At 43.8% G+C, this 18,070-nt stretch overlaps 1 long non-coding RNA gene across 1 annotated transcript in view; it reads right to left on the bottom strand.

Annotated features, from left to right (window-relative positions):
• Positions 1-2,034: 2,034 nt before the first annotated feature.
• The window catches only part of LOC141264360 (uncharacterized), a 57,521-nt gene continuing 41,485 nt past the window's right edge, over positions 2,035-18,070 (bottom strand). Inside the window, exons 2-3 of the long non-coding RNA XR_012319908.1 lie at positions 3,263-3,515; positions 2,035-2,111 (exon numbers count right to left, since the gene is read on the bottom strand). This is a non-coding gene — a long non-coding RNA (uncharacterized lncRNA). The remainder of the gene's footprint in view (positions 2,112-3,262; positions 3,516-18,070) is intronic.

Here is an 18,070-nt window from a genome sequence, read left to right as displayed (position 1 = left end):
AGCATTCATCAATATACTTTGTTTTCCCTGAACTCCTCCGATGGTTTGGGAGTACCGCACCTAGTAAAATATTAACATGAAGCTCAATTGGCCTGAGTTTAATTTGTGCTACACACTCATTGCCATGTTAGGTTTCAATGGAGTCTAAATTTGATCCTGATTTTAATTTAAACTGCTCATATGATCTGTCTCTGCTTCTCTGCCTGCTATTTAATTAACCCTAATTAATAATTATCAGGAGACCGCAAGAGGGTTATCACGTATTTTTGCTTCCAGCTCACAATCTCAGAACATGTGGAAGGTGAGTATTTTGGCCCCTTTCACTTGGTGTTGGTATCTTGTGGTGGTAGATAGGAGAATGGCGTGCACACAGCTGTAGGGCAAGGAGCAGGTGGAAGGGGGTAGAGGAGTACTGGATCAGTAAGTAGAGGAAATTTCACCACACACTCAAAAGTTCAATGCAATTACTTTTAATTCTTTCTCAAAACAAGTCCAAGTGGAGGACAAGGTAGAAGTACATGTGATAGAAGCGACTTTCGACCCGCTCCCGGGCCTTGTTCCCATCGTTGCTCTAGGGGGAAGGGGGAACAAAAATGCACACACATAGACGATATATACTAAGATTTACAATATTTACAATATGTACAAATAACAGATTCCCGGCAGGAGAAGATTATTTTAACAAAAATGTAATACATATATTGAGGTAACATCAAACACTGCATTGTATATGGCAGCTACTTGTGATTAGAAAATAGAAATTGGGCGAACAGCTGAGTAGAATGGCATAGAAAAACTTTATTGTATAAATATTAAAAGACAGTACATCACTTTAGTAACAATGACATATAGATAGGACAAGCGGACATATAATCCCTCATATTGCATATAGATAGGTCTAAACAGAAGGTTCACCCCAAGGGTCAGGACATGGTGCTAAAATTAAGACAGGGAGAGGGACATGTAGTTAAAATAATTAGGAATCACTCCCATGTGGGTTGTATACTCCCAAAAGTCCCAAAAATCATGTTGCACCAGACTCACCCGGATAGAGAGGGACCCCAGACCTGCAAAAGGTGGTGCAGGGATAGGACGCAGGGTTAGAAAAAGCCTCGACGCGCATTTCGGCGGTGTTAGGACCTGGCTTTCTCAAGAGGCATTTGTGATTAGAAAATGTAGTATGTCAATATATATCTCTTTTTTTTATTCTCTTCAGAACCTTAGTGGAAGCGGTGTCCATTGACAATAAACTGCGGCAAATTCTGCAAAAATGTAAGATAAACCACATTCAATAAATGAATCTATGTAAATCAAGGCTGAGACCCCTGAAAGGATAGGTGAGATACAGAGGGGACTGAGGCAAAATAAGGTGTACCTGGGTGAAGATAGAAGGTCCAAATGACATTTGAAGGTCCCAGAAGGGATGAGTATAAGGCAGATTCCTGGGAGGTAAAAACGGCATGAGTGGTCAGTGGGATGGATGTGTAATAAAAGGGTATGCTTCTCATAATAGATTACCTTGGTAGCAATGGGCACTGCTGCGCCTCCTGTGTGCGTATCTCGTGGGTATGTGGCTATTGGTGGGACTCTTATGCAATGTGGGCCGGAAGTTTGAGGGCATTGGGGGCAGGTGCCTAGTGCCGGCCGTGTCATGTAATTGAGGAGCGGTACCGGCAACAGAGTGGGACTGCATGACGTGCGCATCAAGGGGCCGTGGTATCCTAGCAGTATGGGGGTAGGAGGAGCTAGCCATGACAGTGATGTGCTGAAGATCAGTTGCCATAAGACCCAGGGATATCTATGAAGTTTGTCACTATTGACCTTGGCGATTTAGGTTTGGATGAGGGGAAGTAGAGAAAAGGACTGGGGGTGGAAGATAGTGGAAAGGATGTGAAAGGAGTATGGTACACATAGGGATGGAGTGGAGGGGTTTGTAGACACGAAGGGTGTGACAAGGAGAAAACAAACACAAGTGAAAAGAGGTACAGGGAGAGAAAGGGGAGATATAGGTATGGGGAGAAAGGAACTTACCATAGGTATGCCACCAATGGGGGAATCTGGGAAAGGGAAGAGCGTGATGCGTTTCTAGTTGTCTGCCTGATTTAACGGTTCTGTAAAGGAAAATAATTTATTTATTATTCTGGGAATAAAGTAAACATGAAGAATTAAAGAAATGATAAAAAAAATAAAACTCGTCTTTTTCATTCTTTATGTCAAAAGATCAAGCTCTCGATTAAGGCCCAGAGGGGCCAGGGTTTGGAGTTTGCGAATTCAGTAGGCGTCTCTCTGCTTGAGTAGTGCAATATGGTTGCTCCTTCTATGTGGTTTGGGGACCTGCTTTAGGATTTAGAACTGCAGTTGCGACACGGTGTGTCAGGCTGCGGAGAAATGGGAAGGAAAGGGTAGCCAAGTTTTGCCACATTGAATTGTTGACTTATGCCTGGCTATCGAGTCCCTAAGGTGTTGTATTGTCTCTCCCACATAAAAAAGTCCACAAGGGCACTTGATGACATAGACTACAAAATTGGATTTGCATGCGTAGTATCCCTTGATCGGGATGGAGAGCCCCATTCTTGTGGTGGTCATTAATGCTGTGATGCTGCCCCTGTGGGGGTGGTGTGGCCTGGAGTCATGCGGGCTTTGCCTTGCAGCATTGGTGCTGTCGGGCAGGGTTCCCCAACTCCAGTCCTCAAGGACCACCAACAGATCATGTTTTCAGGATTTCCTTAGTATTGCACAGATGATGGAATTAATTGCATCACCTGCACAGGCAATATCATCTGGGCAATACTAAGGAAATCCTGAAAACATGATCTGTTGGTGGTCCTTGAGGACTGGAGTTGGGGAACCCTGCTGTAGGGCACCGAGTTGTTCCCCTTTAGGGGAGGCTGTATCTTTTAGGTTAGAGACCTGCTGATAGATTTACTGTGATGTGGCAGTGGCCTTCATACAGTCTGATCAGAATGCACATTTAAGAACCTTGTGTTCATTTTTGTATATTTTTGCTTAGCCACAATAGATCAATGTATGATTTCTGGGTGTGCGGTCCATGTATTTCTTCTACTGTAAAGTTAGGAAATTAATGAGCAGAAATTTGACACTATACCTAACTTGAGATATCTATTCACTGTTGTTTCAGCAAACTGCATAAATCTATGCTACAAATGAATAAAAGAAACATTGTATTATATTTATCAGAGAAATATACTTCTTTCTCCACTTATGAGATACGTCTTCCTGTCCTCCTATCTTCTGAACTCACCTTCTAACTGGGAAAAACTGCTCACGTCAGTCATGATCAAAGCAAGGCGAAATGCCAGCACAGTGATGTTTCAGGTTACCGATCCTATTAAACTTTATTGAGAATTGTCGTGAGAGGAGAATTTAGGAGCACTCAGCAAAGTGAGAGATCAGGCAGATGGTGCTGTATATGTTTTTTTCACTTCAGTGCTGGATTCACAGATACACCGCTCAGAACTGCTGTTTAATGTCCTTCCTGCTGATGCTTATGTCATCTAAAGAAAAATAAGACATCATAGCAGTTAGTCTCTACCCACTAGGTCAGAGACAATGAAAAACAAGAGATAGAGACTACTGAGGTGGAAACAGGTGAAAAATGCAGGATACAAATAATAAAATGACCAGTAGCGGTGTTATTTCTCATGTACACACAAAGGACAACGCATCCTGGCAGGTTATCTGAAACAGCTAATGCACTTTAAAGGTTAGTTCATACATGTTGAGCACACTAAATAAAAATATCTTTGGACCCATATGGCGGATTTACAAAGAATAACAAACCGTATGGCGAGATAAAAAGAAAGCCCAAACTAACCACTTTTGACCCAGTGACACGTCTTTTTTAATGTCTGCCATGTTCTATTATTTGTTGAACTGAGGCTTACATTTTAAATCATTGTTACCTTTGCTGTTCTTAGTCTTAGAACAATCTAGTTTCTTGGTTAGTAACAAGTTTATGTAACAGTAAGGCCAAGTTACACTATAGCATTTCTTGATTCAACATCACTCTCAAGTGTGCCAAAATAGTACAGATTTCATCTGTCTGAGAGCAAGTGAGGATTTGGACTAACATACCCAGATTTAGTTCCAAGTTATAATTACACACGCTTTTTACTCCAAAATCTGATTTAATGGCAGTAAGGAGCACCGAATCCGTTCCTGCCCGGAGAGGTCGGGAAACGCCTGTGTCTAGGATCACTCAGAGAGGTCGTCCTAGACAAGAATAAACCCTCTCCATCTCTGATGCTGTCGGTCTCTATCATCTGCGGGGAGAACCGTTACTTTGAACTAGCTCAACTTGATTCTGGAGCTGCCGGAAATCTCATTTCTCAGTCCCTGGTAGAGAAATACCGCATTCCCACCAAACCTCTGGTCGAACCCTTATCTGTCGCCTCCGTGGACGGGGGTCTCTTACCGCATCCCATCCAACTTATCACCGAACCCATAACTCTGCAGGTGGGAATGCTGCACTCTGAGAGCATCTTCTTTCATGTTCTACCTGGACTCTCTCATGCCCTTTTGCTTGGCCTACCTTGGCTCCAGAGACATGCACCCGTGCTTGATTGGCAGACCGGAGAAGTCCTTCGCTGGGGACAGGACTGCCATAAGACTTGTTTAGTTCCCGTTCGTCCTGCCCGTCCTTCTCCTCCCCCAGCCAATCTACCCGGCCTGCCGGTACCCTATTGGTCTTGTGCTGATGTCTTTAATAAAAAGGAAGCAGAGACATTACCTCCTCATAGACCATACAATTGCCCTATCGACTTGGTACCTGGCGCTACTCCGCCCCGAGGGCGTATCTACCCTTTGTCCGCTGCTGAGACCCGGTCCATGTCTGAATATATCGAGGAGAACCTGGCCCGGGGATTTATCTGGAAATTTACCTCCCCGGCGGGAGCAGGCATCTTCTTCGTTAAAAAGAAGGACGGCTCACTCCGTCCCTGCATAAACTATAGAGACCTTAACCAGATCACGGTGAAGAATAAATACCCCCTTCCTCTCATTCCTGAATTATTTGACCGTCTGAGGGGTGCTAGAATCTTCACCAAGCTGGATCTCCGTGGGGCCTATAACCTGGTTCGCATCCGTCAGGGGGATGAATGGAAGACGGCATTCAACACCCGGGACGGCCACTATGAATACCTCGTAATGCCCTTCGGTCTCTGTAATGCTCCCGCTGTCTTTCAAGAGTTGGTCAATGATATCTTCCGTGACCTTCTCTACTCCTGCGTGGTGGTATACCTGGACGACATCTTGGTCTTCTCTCCGGATCTCCCCACACACCGGAGGGACTTTCTTCAGGTCCTGCTCAGGCTGAGGCAAAACCACCTCTACGCAAAATTTGAGAAGTATCTCTTTGAGCAGACCTCGCTTCCATTTCTGGGCTACATCATCTCTCAGACCGGTCTACGAATGGATCCTGAGAAACTTTCTACCATCCAGAAGTGGCCCCGACCGGAGGGGTTGAAGGCTATCCAGCGGTTCCTGGGCTTCGCCAACTACTACCGCCTCTTCATTCCGCACTTCTCTTCCCGGACTGCCCCTATCTCTGCACTCACCCGTAAGGGCGCTAATCCCAAAGAATGGCCGCCCGAGGCAGATGAGGCCTTCCTGTCTTTAAAACAAGCTTTCTCCACCGCTCCTGTGCTGCACCGTCCGGACAGCAACAAACAATTCTTCTTAGAAGTAGACGCTTCCTCCTCCGGAGCCGGAGCGGTGCTCACCCAAAAGTCGTCATCCGGAAGAATGGTAACCTGCGGCTTCTTCTCCAAACTCTTCTCCTCATCTGAGCGCAATTATTCTATAGGAGACCGAGAATTGTTAGCCATTAAGTTGGCACTGGAGGAGTGGCGTTACCTGCTCGAGAGGGCTCTTCACCCGGTAATAATCTACACGGATCACAAAAACTTGGCTTACCTCCAGAGTGCCCAAAGACTTAACCCGCGCCAAGCCCGGTGGTCCTTGTTCTTCGCCTGCTTTGATTTCATTCTTCATTTTCGCCCAGCAGACAAAAATATCAAAGCTGATGCCTTGTCCCGATCCTTTTTGTTCTCAGATCTAGAGGAGGAGCCAAAGCACATCATCGACCCCGCCAAGGTAATGCTGGTGGCTCCCGTGGATCTAAATCGTCTTCCACCCGGTAAGACGTTCGTAATAGTACCTGATCGTGAGAAAGTCCTACACCAGGGACATTCATCTAAGCTAGCTGGCCATACTGGCCAGAAAAAGACCCTCCTGCTTATTACCCGGCACTACTGGTGGCCTACCCTGCACAAGGACGTAATAGACTTTGTCTCAGCCTGTGTGTCCTGCGCCCGCAACAAGGTTCCTAGACATCTGCCAGCCGGCCACCTTCTGCCTCTTCCCATACCTGATGCCCCGTGGCAGCATATAGCCATGGACTTTATAACGGATCTCCCTGTCTCTGCTGGTTGCACGGTCATTTGGGTGGTCGCTGAAAGCTTCTCTAAGATGGCTCACTTCATCCCCCTGCCGGGCCTTCCGTCTGCATCTGAATTGGCTAAAGACTTTATCCATCATATTTTCCGTCTTCATGGTCTCCCTCTCCACATCGTATCCGACCGAGGAGTTCAGTTCACCTCTCGCTTCTGGAGAGCCATGTGTAAACTGCTGGGGGTCACCTTGGACTTCTCCTCTGCTTATCACCCACAGTCCAATGGTCAAGTAGAGCGGATCAACCAAACTTTAACCAGTTACCTCCGGCACTTTGTTAATGCCCACCATTCCGACTGGGTGGATCTCTTACCGTGGGCCGAATTTTCCTATAATAATCACGAGAGCGAGTCTTCCTCCAAATCCCTGTTTTTTATTGTCTACGGTCAACATCCTCGGATCCCGCTTCCCGTCTCCGCCTCGGTGGATAATCCGGCCGCGGAATCTCTTGTTAGCGAATTCTCCTCCATTTGGGAGAGTACCAGATCCGCACTTCTTCAGTGCTCCGAGCAGATGAAGAAACAGGCAGACAAAAGACGTCTGGATCCGCCCCAATTCCGTCCTGGAGATAAAGTCTGGCTCTCGTCCAAATATGTCCGGCTCAAGATTCCTTCCTACAAGTTAGGGCCTCGGTTCATCGGCCCACTGGAAGTTATCAAACAAATCAACCCGGTGGCCTATAAATTGAAACTCCCGGCCAACTTGCGGATCCCTAACTCCTTTCATGTATCTCTCCTCAAACCTGTGGTACTTAACTCTTTTTCCAAGTCTACAGGTACGCCTCCTGCTCCGGTTTCCGCTGAAAACGAGTTTGAGGTAGAGAGCATTCTGGCCACCAAAAGGGTAAGAGGAAAGACCTTTTTTCTAGTGGATTGGAAGGGGTTTGGTCCTGAGGAGAGAACGTGGGAGCCCCGGGAGAACATCCATGCCCTGCTCATCCTTGATAAATTTCTCTCCGGCCTAAAAAAGGGGGGGTCTAAAGGGGGGGTACTGTAGTAGCGTCGGCGTCCCTGCCTCCTGCTAGGCAGAGACGCCGTTCCTCTCACCTCCCTGCTCCGTCCTCTGCGTCCTCTTCCCGCGCTGCTGGCAGCGCTCGCCGCTTCCCGGGCACTGTGCTTAGGGCGCGTGCGCGCTCCCTCTCTCTTAAAGGGCCCGCGCGCGCCATCCTAAGGAGTCCCCGGCCAATTGCCGGTGGAGCTCCCATATATAAGGCACCTCCTCCAAAATGGAGGTGCCCGAGCAAAGTTGTTGCAAAGTCTTTCACCTCTGGTTCAGCCCTCAGGTCCCGTTGCCAGTCTTCTTTCCAGCTCTGTCTACCTGCTTGCATTCCTGCGGTCCGACAGTCTGTCTACCTGCTTCCGCCAGTCTGTCTATGGACCAGTCCGCCTGTGGATCAGGAAGCACCTGCCTGATACCTGCCTGATACTTGCCTGATACCTGCCTGAGACCACCTGCCAGCCAGCCGAGAGACTCTTACCCGCTCACCTGGGGGCGCTCACCTGCTACCCGCCTGCTAGCCTACCTGGAGGCTCTGCCGTCACTTGCCGTGACCACCTGCCTGTCTAGAGACTCTTACCCTGCTGTCACTTGCCGTGACCACCTGCCTGTCTAGAGACTCTTACCCTGCTGTCACTTGCCGTGACCACCCGCCTGTTAAGAGACTGTTCCCGTCACTTGCCGTGACCTCCTGCCCCTCTACCCAGAGACTGTTCCTGTCACTTGCCGTGAATACCTGCCAGCCTTCCCTGGGAGCCACCCGCTTCCTTACAAGGACTGCCCCTTTGTATAGTAGCTCAGAGGTTCCACCTCCCAGACCCTTTACACTGGGTTTGGTTGGGGGTCCCCACAGTCTGCCTAGGCTAGATGCAGTTAAAATTTCTTATTAGATACACAGGCAGTGCAGCTTGCTTCGCAGCTGGGCTACTACGCCCAAAGTATTGCCTAGGCAAGATGCAGTTAAAAATTCTACGCTGACTAGCAGACACTGAAGCTTTCGAGCAGACCTCTGACTAAACAGCTCTTCAGACTCAACCATCTGTGTTACCCCAAGCCATAGTGTATGTAGTTTCTTACGGTTAAAAGGGGGGGGGGGAGCGACCCAACCCACCTGGAATTGACGATGCCAACGTCACGTAAAACACAGCAAGGGGACTCCAAAAAGAGTCTCCATTTTTTCCAAAAATTGTGGCACAGACACCACTTAAGTGGCATCAATTGCCCCAGAGTTGCTTAAAACGGTTGGTGAGGTGATTTTACCAAATCCTCAAGCTTTTAGTCTCCCCAGGATGATACAGGGGTAGAAAAGTCCTTGCGGATCCATGATTTGTTCATCTTTATGAATGTGAGTCTGTCTACATTCTCAGTGGACAGCCGCGTGTGCTTATCTGTCAGCACACCACCCGCAGCGCTGAACACACGTTCAGAGAGAACGCTGGCTGCAGGGCATGACAAGATCTCCAAGGCGTGAGTGGCGAGCTCCGGTCATTTTTCCAGATTGGAATCCCAAAATGAGCAAGGGTCCAGTGACACAGTCATGGCTTCGATGTTCACTTGGAGATACTCCTGTACCATCCTAGGCGTTGACTATGTGTCAGACTTCTTGTCTCCTGTGGCCTTGCAAAGGATGGTCTAAAAAAGTGGTAAAACAATTCCACAAAATTGCTGTTACCAGCAGATACTGTGTTACTGTTACGGTTTGAGTGATGAAGACTCGACAGTCCCACGGTTGGCAAGTTAGAACTGTGAGATTCACTACGTGCACCACTGGTGTTTTGTGGAAAAGCACATGTAAAATTCTGCAACAGCCTCTACTGATACTCCTGCATGCGTGAATCCCTTTCTATGGCAGGAATTGTTTTGGCAAATTTACTTTTGTACCGGGGATCTAAGAGTGAGGCAACCCAGTAGTCGGGATTACTTCGAATTCTGACAATCCGAGGGTCATGTTGCAGGTAGTGCAGCAAGAAGGCACTCATGTGTCTTGCGCATCCAGGAGGACCAAGTCCTTGTGGTGTTGGTAGCGAGGTAAGAATCATGCTTCCTTCCTCTGCCCTCTCCCCCCAACCTCGCACAACAGAAATGTGATCAAGGTCTCCCTCATCTGATGAGTCTTCCATGCCCATCGCCAGTTCGTCCTCCACTTCTTCCTCGGCTCCTGCACCTTCCTCAACAGTTTGGCTGCTACCATGCGCCCTGGTTAATCCCTCTGCCCCACCCTCCCATGCCTGCCGCCTTGGTGCTGACGACCGTCTGGACCTTGGAGATGTTATCCCTTCCGCATACGACTCCTCCTCTACTTCCTCCACCTCCTCTTGTCCCACCACCTGACTCTAAATTCTGTTTAATGTGTGCTCCAGCATGTAAATCACCGGAATAGTCATGCTGATAATGGCATCGTCAGCAATAAACATCTTCGTCGCCATTTCAAAACTGTGCAGAAGGGTGTGTGATGCCCCTGAGGGTTCAGTCGCCACAGAGGTACTGCATCTCACCCAGAGGTGTGGTATCTCACCCTGCATCCAACACATACCTGCAGTGGGGGTAGGGCGAGATTGCTCCTAAGGGAGAGCACAGTCCCAGGTCCCTAGCTGGTGGGAGGGTCCTATGTAGTGGGTGTGGGTGGAGAAAGCAGCTTAGGGGAGCACATGATAGGGAGAGTATTAATAGGAAGCCATCTTATAAAGAGCAAGCCAGTCAGAGGAGGAGAAGTAAAAAAAACAAAACCTACAAAAGACAAAAGACAAAAATATATCTCATACCCTACCATCATTATATATAAATGTAAAGCAAAGTTGCATAATAAATATAGGGTACTTAGTGAACTATTTTTGATCAAAAAAAGTATGCAAGCCGTCCCACCAGCGGCAAGGTGACCCTAAATTGTGACGGTACCTATACTGCCTATATTAAAAACCTTACTGTATATCAAAGTTGAAGTAATGCATATAAAAGGGTAGACAAATAGGACCGGGTCCCAACTCCAGACCACCCAGGCCCGTGGTAAGCTACATATATACCAGTCAGCTCAACAAAGGGGATGCCACACCCTTAAATTGCACAGAATGCAAACAAGACAAAAAAACAGGCAATGTGAACTGAGGTCTAAGATGGTAGACATGCAAGAAATAGGAGCATGTTCACACTAGCAAAAAAGAAACAAAACCTACAAAAGACAAAAGACAAAAATATATCTCATACCCTACCATCATTATATATAAATGTAAAGCAAAGTTGCATAATAAATATAGGGTACTTAGTGAACTATTTTTGATCAAAAAAAGTATACAAGCCGTCCCACCAGCGGCAAGGTGACCCTAAATTGGGACGGTACCTATACTGCCTATATTAAAAACCTTACTGTATATCAAAGTTGAAGTAATGCATATAAAAGGGTAGACAAATAGGACCGGGTCCCAACTCCAGACCACCCAGGCCCGTGGTAAGCTACATATATACCAGTCAGCTCAACAAAGGGGATGCCACACCCTTAAATTGCACAGAATGCAAACAAGACAAAAAACCAGGCAATGTGAACTGAGGTCTAAGATGGTAGACATGCAAGAAATAGGAGCATGTTCACACTAGCAAAAAAGAAACAAAACCTACAAAAGACAAAAGACAAAAATATATCTCATACCCTACCATCATTATATATAAATGTAAAGCAAAGTTGCATAATAAATATAGGGTACTTAGTGTACTATTTTTGATCAAAAAAAGTATACAAGCCGTCCCACCAGCGGCAAGGTGACCCTAAATTGGGACGGTACCTATACTGCCTATATTAAAAACCTTACTGTATATCAAAGTTGAAGTAATGCATATAAAAGGGTAGACAAATAGGACAGGGTCCCAACTCCAGACCACCCAGGCCCGTGGTAAGCTACATATATACCAGTCAGCTCAACAAAGGGGATGCCACACCCTTAAATTGCACAGAATGCAAACAAGACAAAAAACCAGGCAATGTGAACTGAGGTCTAAGATGGTAAATAGTTCACTAAGTACCCTATATTTATTATGCAACTTTGCTTTACATTTATATATAATGATGGTAGGGTATGAGATATATTTTTGTCTTTTGTCTTTTGTAGGTTTTGTTTCTTTTTTGCTAGTGTGAACATGCTCCTATTTCTTGCATGTCTACCATCTTAGACCTCAGTTCACATTGCCTGGTTTTTTGTCTTGTTTGCATTCTGTGCAATTTAAGGGTGTGGCATCCCCTTTGTTGAGCTGACTGGTATATATGTAGCTTACCACGGGCCTGGGTGGTCTGGAGTTGGGACCCGGTCCTATTTGTCTACCCTTTTATATGCATTACTTCAACTTTGATATACAGTAAGGTTTTTAATATAGGCAGTATAGGTACCGTCCCAATTTAGGGTCACCTTGCCGCTGGTGGGACGGCTTGTATACTTTTTTTGATCAAAAATAGTTCACTAAGTACCCTATATTTATTATGCAACTTTGCTTTACATTTATATATAATGATGGTAGGGTATGAGATATATTTTTGTCTTTTGTCTTTTGTAGGTTTTGTTTCTTTTTTGCTAGTGTGAACATGCTCCTATTTCTTGCATGTCTACCATCTTAGACCTCAGTTCACATTGCCTGTTTTTTTGTCTTGTTTGCATTCTGTGCAATTTAAGGGTGTGGCATCCCCTTTGTTGAGCTGACTGGTATATATGTAGCTTACCACGGGCCTGGGTGGTCTGGAGTTGGGACCCGGTCCTATTTGTCTACCCTTTTATATGCATTACTTCAACTTTGATATACAGTAAGGTTTTAAATATAGGCAGTATAGGTACCGTCCCAATTTAGGGTCACCTTGCCGCTGGTGGGACGGCTTGTATACTTTTTTTGATCAAAAATAGTACACTAAGTACCCTATATTTATTATGCAACTTTGCTTTACATTTATATATAATGATGGTAGGGTATGAGATATATTTTTGTCTTTTGTCTTTTGTAGGTTTTGTTTCTTTTTTGCTAGTGTGAACATGCTCCTATTTCTTGCATGTCTACCATCTTAGACCTCAGTTCACATTGCCTGGTTTTTTGTCTTGTTTGCATTCTGTGCAATTTAAGGGTGTGGCATCCCCTTTGTTGAGCTGACTGGTATATATGTAGCTTACCACGGGCCTGGGTGGTCTGGAGTTGGGACCCGGTCCTATTTGTCTACCCTTTTATATGCATTACTTCAACTTTGATATACAGTAAGGTTTTTAATATAGGCAGTATAGGTACCGTCCCAATTTAGGGTCACCTTGCCGCTGGTGGGACGGCTTGTATACTTTTTTTGATCAAAAATAGTTCACTAAGTACCCTATATTTATTATGCAACTTTGCTTTACATTTATATATAATGATGGTAGGGTATGAGATATATTTTTGTCTTTTGTCTTTTGTAGGTTTTGTTTCTTTTTTGCTAGTGTGAACATGCTCCTATTTCTTGCATGTCTACCATCTTAGACCTCAGTTCACATTGCCTGTTTTTTTGTCTTGTTTGCATTCTGTGCAATTTAAGGGTGTGGCATCCCCTTTGTTGAGCTGACTGGTATATATGTAACTTACCACGGGCCTGGGTGGTCTGGAGTTGGGACCCGGTCCTATTTGTCTACCCTTTTATATGCATTACTTCAACTTTGATATACAGTAAGGTTTTTAATATAGGCAGTATAGGTACCGTCCCAATTTAGGGTCACCTTGCCGCTGGTGGGACGGCTTGTATACTTTTTTTGATCAAAAATAGTTCACTAAGTACCCTATATTTATTATGCAACTTTGCTTTACATTTATATATAATGATGGTAGGGTATGAGATATATTTTTGTCTTTTGTCTTTTGTAGGTTTTGTTTCTTTTTTGCTAGTGTGAACATGCTCCTATTTCTTGCATGTCTACCATCTTAGACCTCAGTTCACATTGCCTGGTTTTTTGTCTTGTTTGCATTCTGTGCAATTTAAGGGTGTGGCATCCCCTTTGTTGAGCTGACTGGTATATATGTAGCTTACCACGGGCCTGGGTGGTCTGGAGTTGGGACCCGGTCCTATTTGTCTACCCTTTTATATGCATTACTTCAACTTTGATATACAGTAAGGTTTTTAATATAGGCAGTATAGGTACCGTCCCAATTTAGGGTCACCTTGCCGCTGGTGGGACGGCTTGTATACTTTTTTTGATCAAAAATAGTTCACTAAGTACCCTATATTTATTATGCAACTTTGCTTTACATTTATATATAATGATGGTAGGGTATGAGATATATTTTTGTCTTTTGTCTTTTGTAGGTTTTGTTTCTTTTTTGCTAGTGTGAACATGCTCCTATTTCTTGCATGTCTACCATCTTAGACCTCAGTTCACATTGCCTGGTTTTTTGTCTTGTTTGCATTCTGTGCAATTTAAGGGTGTGGCATCCCCTTTGTTGAGCTGACTGGTATATATGTAGCTTACCACGGGCCTGGGTGGTCTGGAGTTGGGACCCGGTCCTATTTGTCTACCCTTTTATATGCATTACTTCAACTTTGATATACAGTAAGGTTTTTAATATAGGCAGTATAGGTACCGTCCCAATTTAGGGTCACCTTGCCGCTGGTGGGACGGCTTGTATACTTTTTTTGATCAAAAATAGTTCACTAAGTACCCTATATTTATTATGCAACTTTGCTTTACATTTATATATAATGATGGTAGGGTATGAGATATATTTTTGTCTTTTGTCTTTTGTAGGTTTTGTTTCTTTTTTGCTAGTGTGAACATGCTCCTATTTCTTGCATGTCTACCATCTTAGACCTCAGTTCACATTGCCTGGTTTTTTGTCTTGTTTGCATTCTGTGCAATTTAAGGGTGTGGCATCCCCTTTGTTGAGCTGACTGGTATATATGTAACTTACCACGGGCCTGGGTGGTCTGGAGTTGGGACCCGGTCCTATTTGTCTACCCTTTTATATGCATTACTTCAACTTTGATATACAGTAAGGTTTTTAATATAGGCAGTATAGGTACCGTCCCAATTTAGGGTCACCTTGCCGCTGGTGGGACGGCTTGTATACTTTTTTTGATCAAAAATAGTTCACTAAGTACCCTATATTTATTATGCAACTTTGCTTTACATTTATATATAATGATGGTAGGGTATGAGATATATTTTTGTCTTTTGTCTTTTGTAGGTTTTGTTTCTTTTTTGCTAGTGTGAACATGCTCCTATTTCTTGCATGTCTACCATCTTAGACCTCAGTTCACATTGCCTGGTTTTTTGTCTTGTTTGCATTCTGTGCAATTTAAGGGTGTGGCATCCCCTTTGTTGAGCTGACTGGTATATATGTAGCTTACCACGGGCCTGGGTGGTCTGGAGTTGGGACCCGGTCCTATTTGTCTACCCTTTTATATGCATTACTTCAACTTTGATATACAGTAAGGTTTTTAATATAGGCAGTATAGGTACCGTCCCAATTTAGGGTCACCTTGCCGCTGGTGGGACGGCTTGTATACTTTTTTTGATCAAAAATAGTTCACTAAGTACCCTATATTTATTATGCAACTTTGCTTTACATTTATATATAATGATGGTAGGGTATGAGATATATTTTTGTCTTTTGTCTTTTGTAGGTTTTGTTTCTTTTTTGCTAGTGTGAACATGCTCCTATTTCTTGCATGTCTACCATCTTAGACCTCAGTTCACATTGCCTGGTTTTTTGTCTTGTTTGCATTCTGTGCAATTTAAGGGTGTGGCATCCCCTTTGTTGAGCTGACTGGTATATATGTAGCTTACCACGGGCCTGGGTGGTCTGGAGTTGGGACCCGGTCCTATTTGTCTACCCTTTTATATGCATTACTTCAACTTTGATATACAGTAAGGTTTTTAATATAGGCAGTATAGGTACCGTCCCAATTTAGGGTCACCTTGCCGCTGGTGGGATGGCTTGTATACTTTTTTTGATCAAAAATAGTACACTAAGTACCCTATATTTATTATGCAACTTTGCTTTACATTTATATATAATGATGGTAGGGTATGAGATATATTTTTGTCTTTTGTCTTTTGTAGGTTTTGTTTCTTTTTTGCTAGTGTGAACATGCTCCTATTTCTTGCATGTCTACCATCTTAGACCTCAGTTCACATTGCCTGGTTTTTTGTCTTGTTTGCATTCTGTGCAATTTAAGGGTGTGGCATCCCCTTTGTTGAGCTGACTGGTATATATGTAGCTTACCACGGGCCTGGGTGGTCTGGAGTTGGGACCCGGTCCTATTTGTCTACCCTTTTATATGCATTACTTCAACTTTGATATACAGTAAGGTTTTTAATATAGGCAGTATAGGTACCGTCCCAATTTAGGGTCACCTTGCCGCTGGTGGGACGGCTTGTATACTTTTTTTGATCAAAAATAGTTCACTAAGTACCCTATATTTATTATGCAACTTTGCTTTACATTTATATATAATGATGGTAGGGTATGAGATATATTTTTGTCTTTTGTCTTTTGTAGGTTTTGTTTCTTTTTTGCTAGTGTGAACATGCTCCTATTTCTTGCATGTCTACCATCTTAGACCTCAGTTCACATTGCCTGGTTTTTTGTCTTGTTTGCATTCTGTGCAATTTAAGGGTGTGGCATCCCCTTTGTTGAGCTGACTGGTATATATGTAACTTACCACGGGCCTGGGTGGTCTGGAGTTGGGACCCGGTCCTATTTGTCTACCCTTTTATATGCATTACTTCAACTTTGATATACAGTAAGGTTTTTAATATAGGCAGTATAGGTACCGTCCCAATTTAGGGTCACCTTGCCGCTGGTGGGACGGCTTGTATACTTTTTTTGATCAAAAATAGTTCACTAAGTACCCTATATTTATTATGCAACTTTGCTTTACATTTATATATAATGATGGTAGGGTATGAGATATATTTTTGTCTTTTGTCTTTTGTAGGTTTTGTTTCTTTTTTGCTAGTGTGAACATGCTCCTATTTCTTGCATGTCTACCATCTTAGACCTCAGTTCACATTGCCTGGTTTTTTGTCTTGTTTGCATTCTGTGCAATTTAAGGGTGTGGCATCCCCTTTGTTGAGCTGACTGGTATATATGTAACTTACCACGGGCCTGGGTGGTCTGGAGTTGGGACCCGGTCCTATTTGTCTACCCTTTTATATGCATTACTTCAACTTTGATATACAGTAAGGTTTTTAATATAGGCAGTATAGGTACCGTCCCAATTTAGGGTCACCTTGCCGCTGGTGGGACGGCTTGTATACTTTTTTTGATCAAAAATAGTTCACTAAGTACCCTATATTTATTATGCAACTTTGCTTTACATTTATATATAATGATGGTAGGGTATGAGATATATTTTTGTCTTTTGTCTTTTGTAGGTTTTGTTTCTTTTTTGCTAGTGTGAACATGCTCCTATTTCTTGCATGTCTACCATCTTAGACCTCAGTTCACATTGCCTGGTTTTTTGTCTTGTTTGCATTCTGTGCAATTTAAGGGTGTGGCATCCCCTTTGTTGAGCTGACTGGTATATATGTAGCTTACCACGGGCCTGGGTGGTCTGGAGTTGGGACCCGGTCCTATTTGTCTACCCTTTTATATGCATTACTTCAACTTTGATATACAGTAAGGTTTTAATATAGGCAGTATAGGTACCGTCCCAATTTAGGGTCACCTTGCCGCTGGTGGGACGGCTTGTATACTTTTTTGATCAAAAATAGTTCACTAAGTACCCTATATTTATTATGCAACTTTGCTTTACATCTATATATAATGATGGTAGGGTATGAGATATATTTTTGTCTTTTGTCTTTTGTAGGTTTTGTTTCTTTTTTGCTAGTGTGAACATGCTCCTATTTCTTGCATGTCTACCATCTTAGACCTCAGTTCACATTGCCTGGTTTTTTGTCTTGTTTGCATTCTGTGCAATTTAAGGGTGTGGCATCCCCTTTGTTGAGCTGACTGGTATATATGTAGCTTACCACGGGCCTGGGTGGTCTGGAGTTGGGACCCGGTCCTATTTGTCTACCCTTTTATATGCATTACTTCAACTTTGATATACAGTAAGGTTTTTAATATAGGCAGTATAGGTACCGTCCCAATTTAGGGTCACCTTGCCGCTGGTGGGACGGCTTGTATACTTTTTTTGATCAAAAATAGTACACTAAGTACCCTATATTTATTATGCAACTTTGCTTTACATTTATATATAATGATGGTAGGGTATGAGATATATTTTTGTCTTTTGTCTTTTGTAGGTTTTGTTTCTTTTTTGCTAGTGTGAACATGCTCCTATTTCTTGCATGTCTACCATCTTAGACCTCAGTTCACATTGCCTGGTTTTTTGTCTTGTTTGCATTCTGTGCAATTTAAGGGTGTGGCATCCCCTTTGTTGAGCTGACTGGTATATATGTAGCTTACCACGGGCCTGGGTGGTCTGGAGTTGGGACCCGGTCCTATTTGTCTACCCTTTTATATGCATTACTTCAACTTTGATATACAGTAAGGTTTTTAATATAGGCAGTATAGGTACCGTCCCAATTTAGGGTCACCTTGCCGCTGGTGGGATGGCTTGTATACTTTTTTTGATCAAAAATAGTACACTAAGTACCCTATATTT

The sequence above is a fragment of the Phyllobates terribilis genome, unplaced genomic scaffold (genome assembly GCF_046119375.1).
Source record: "Phyllobates terribilis strain yellow unplaced genomic scaffold, ASM4611937v1 Scaffold_4__5_contigs__length_816908805, whole genome shotgun sequence".
Lineage (NCBI taxonomy): Eukaryota > Metazoa > Chordata > Amphibia > Anura > Dendrobatidae > Phyllobates > Phyllobates terribilis.
The sequence above is the reverse complement of the archived record's forward strand: the minus strand, read 5'-3'. Positions and strand labels throughout refer to the sequence as shown.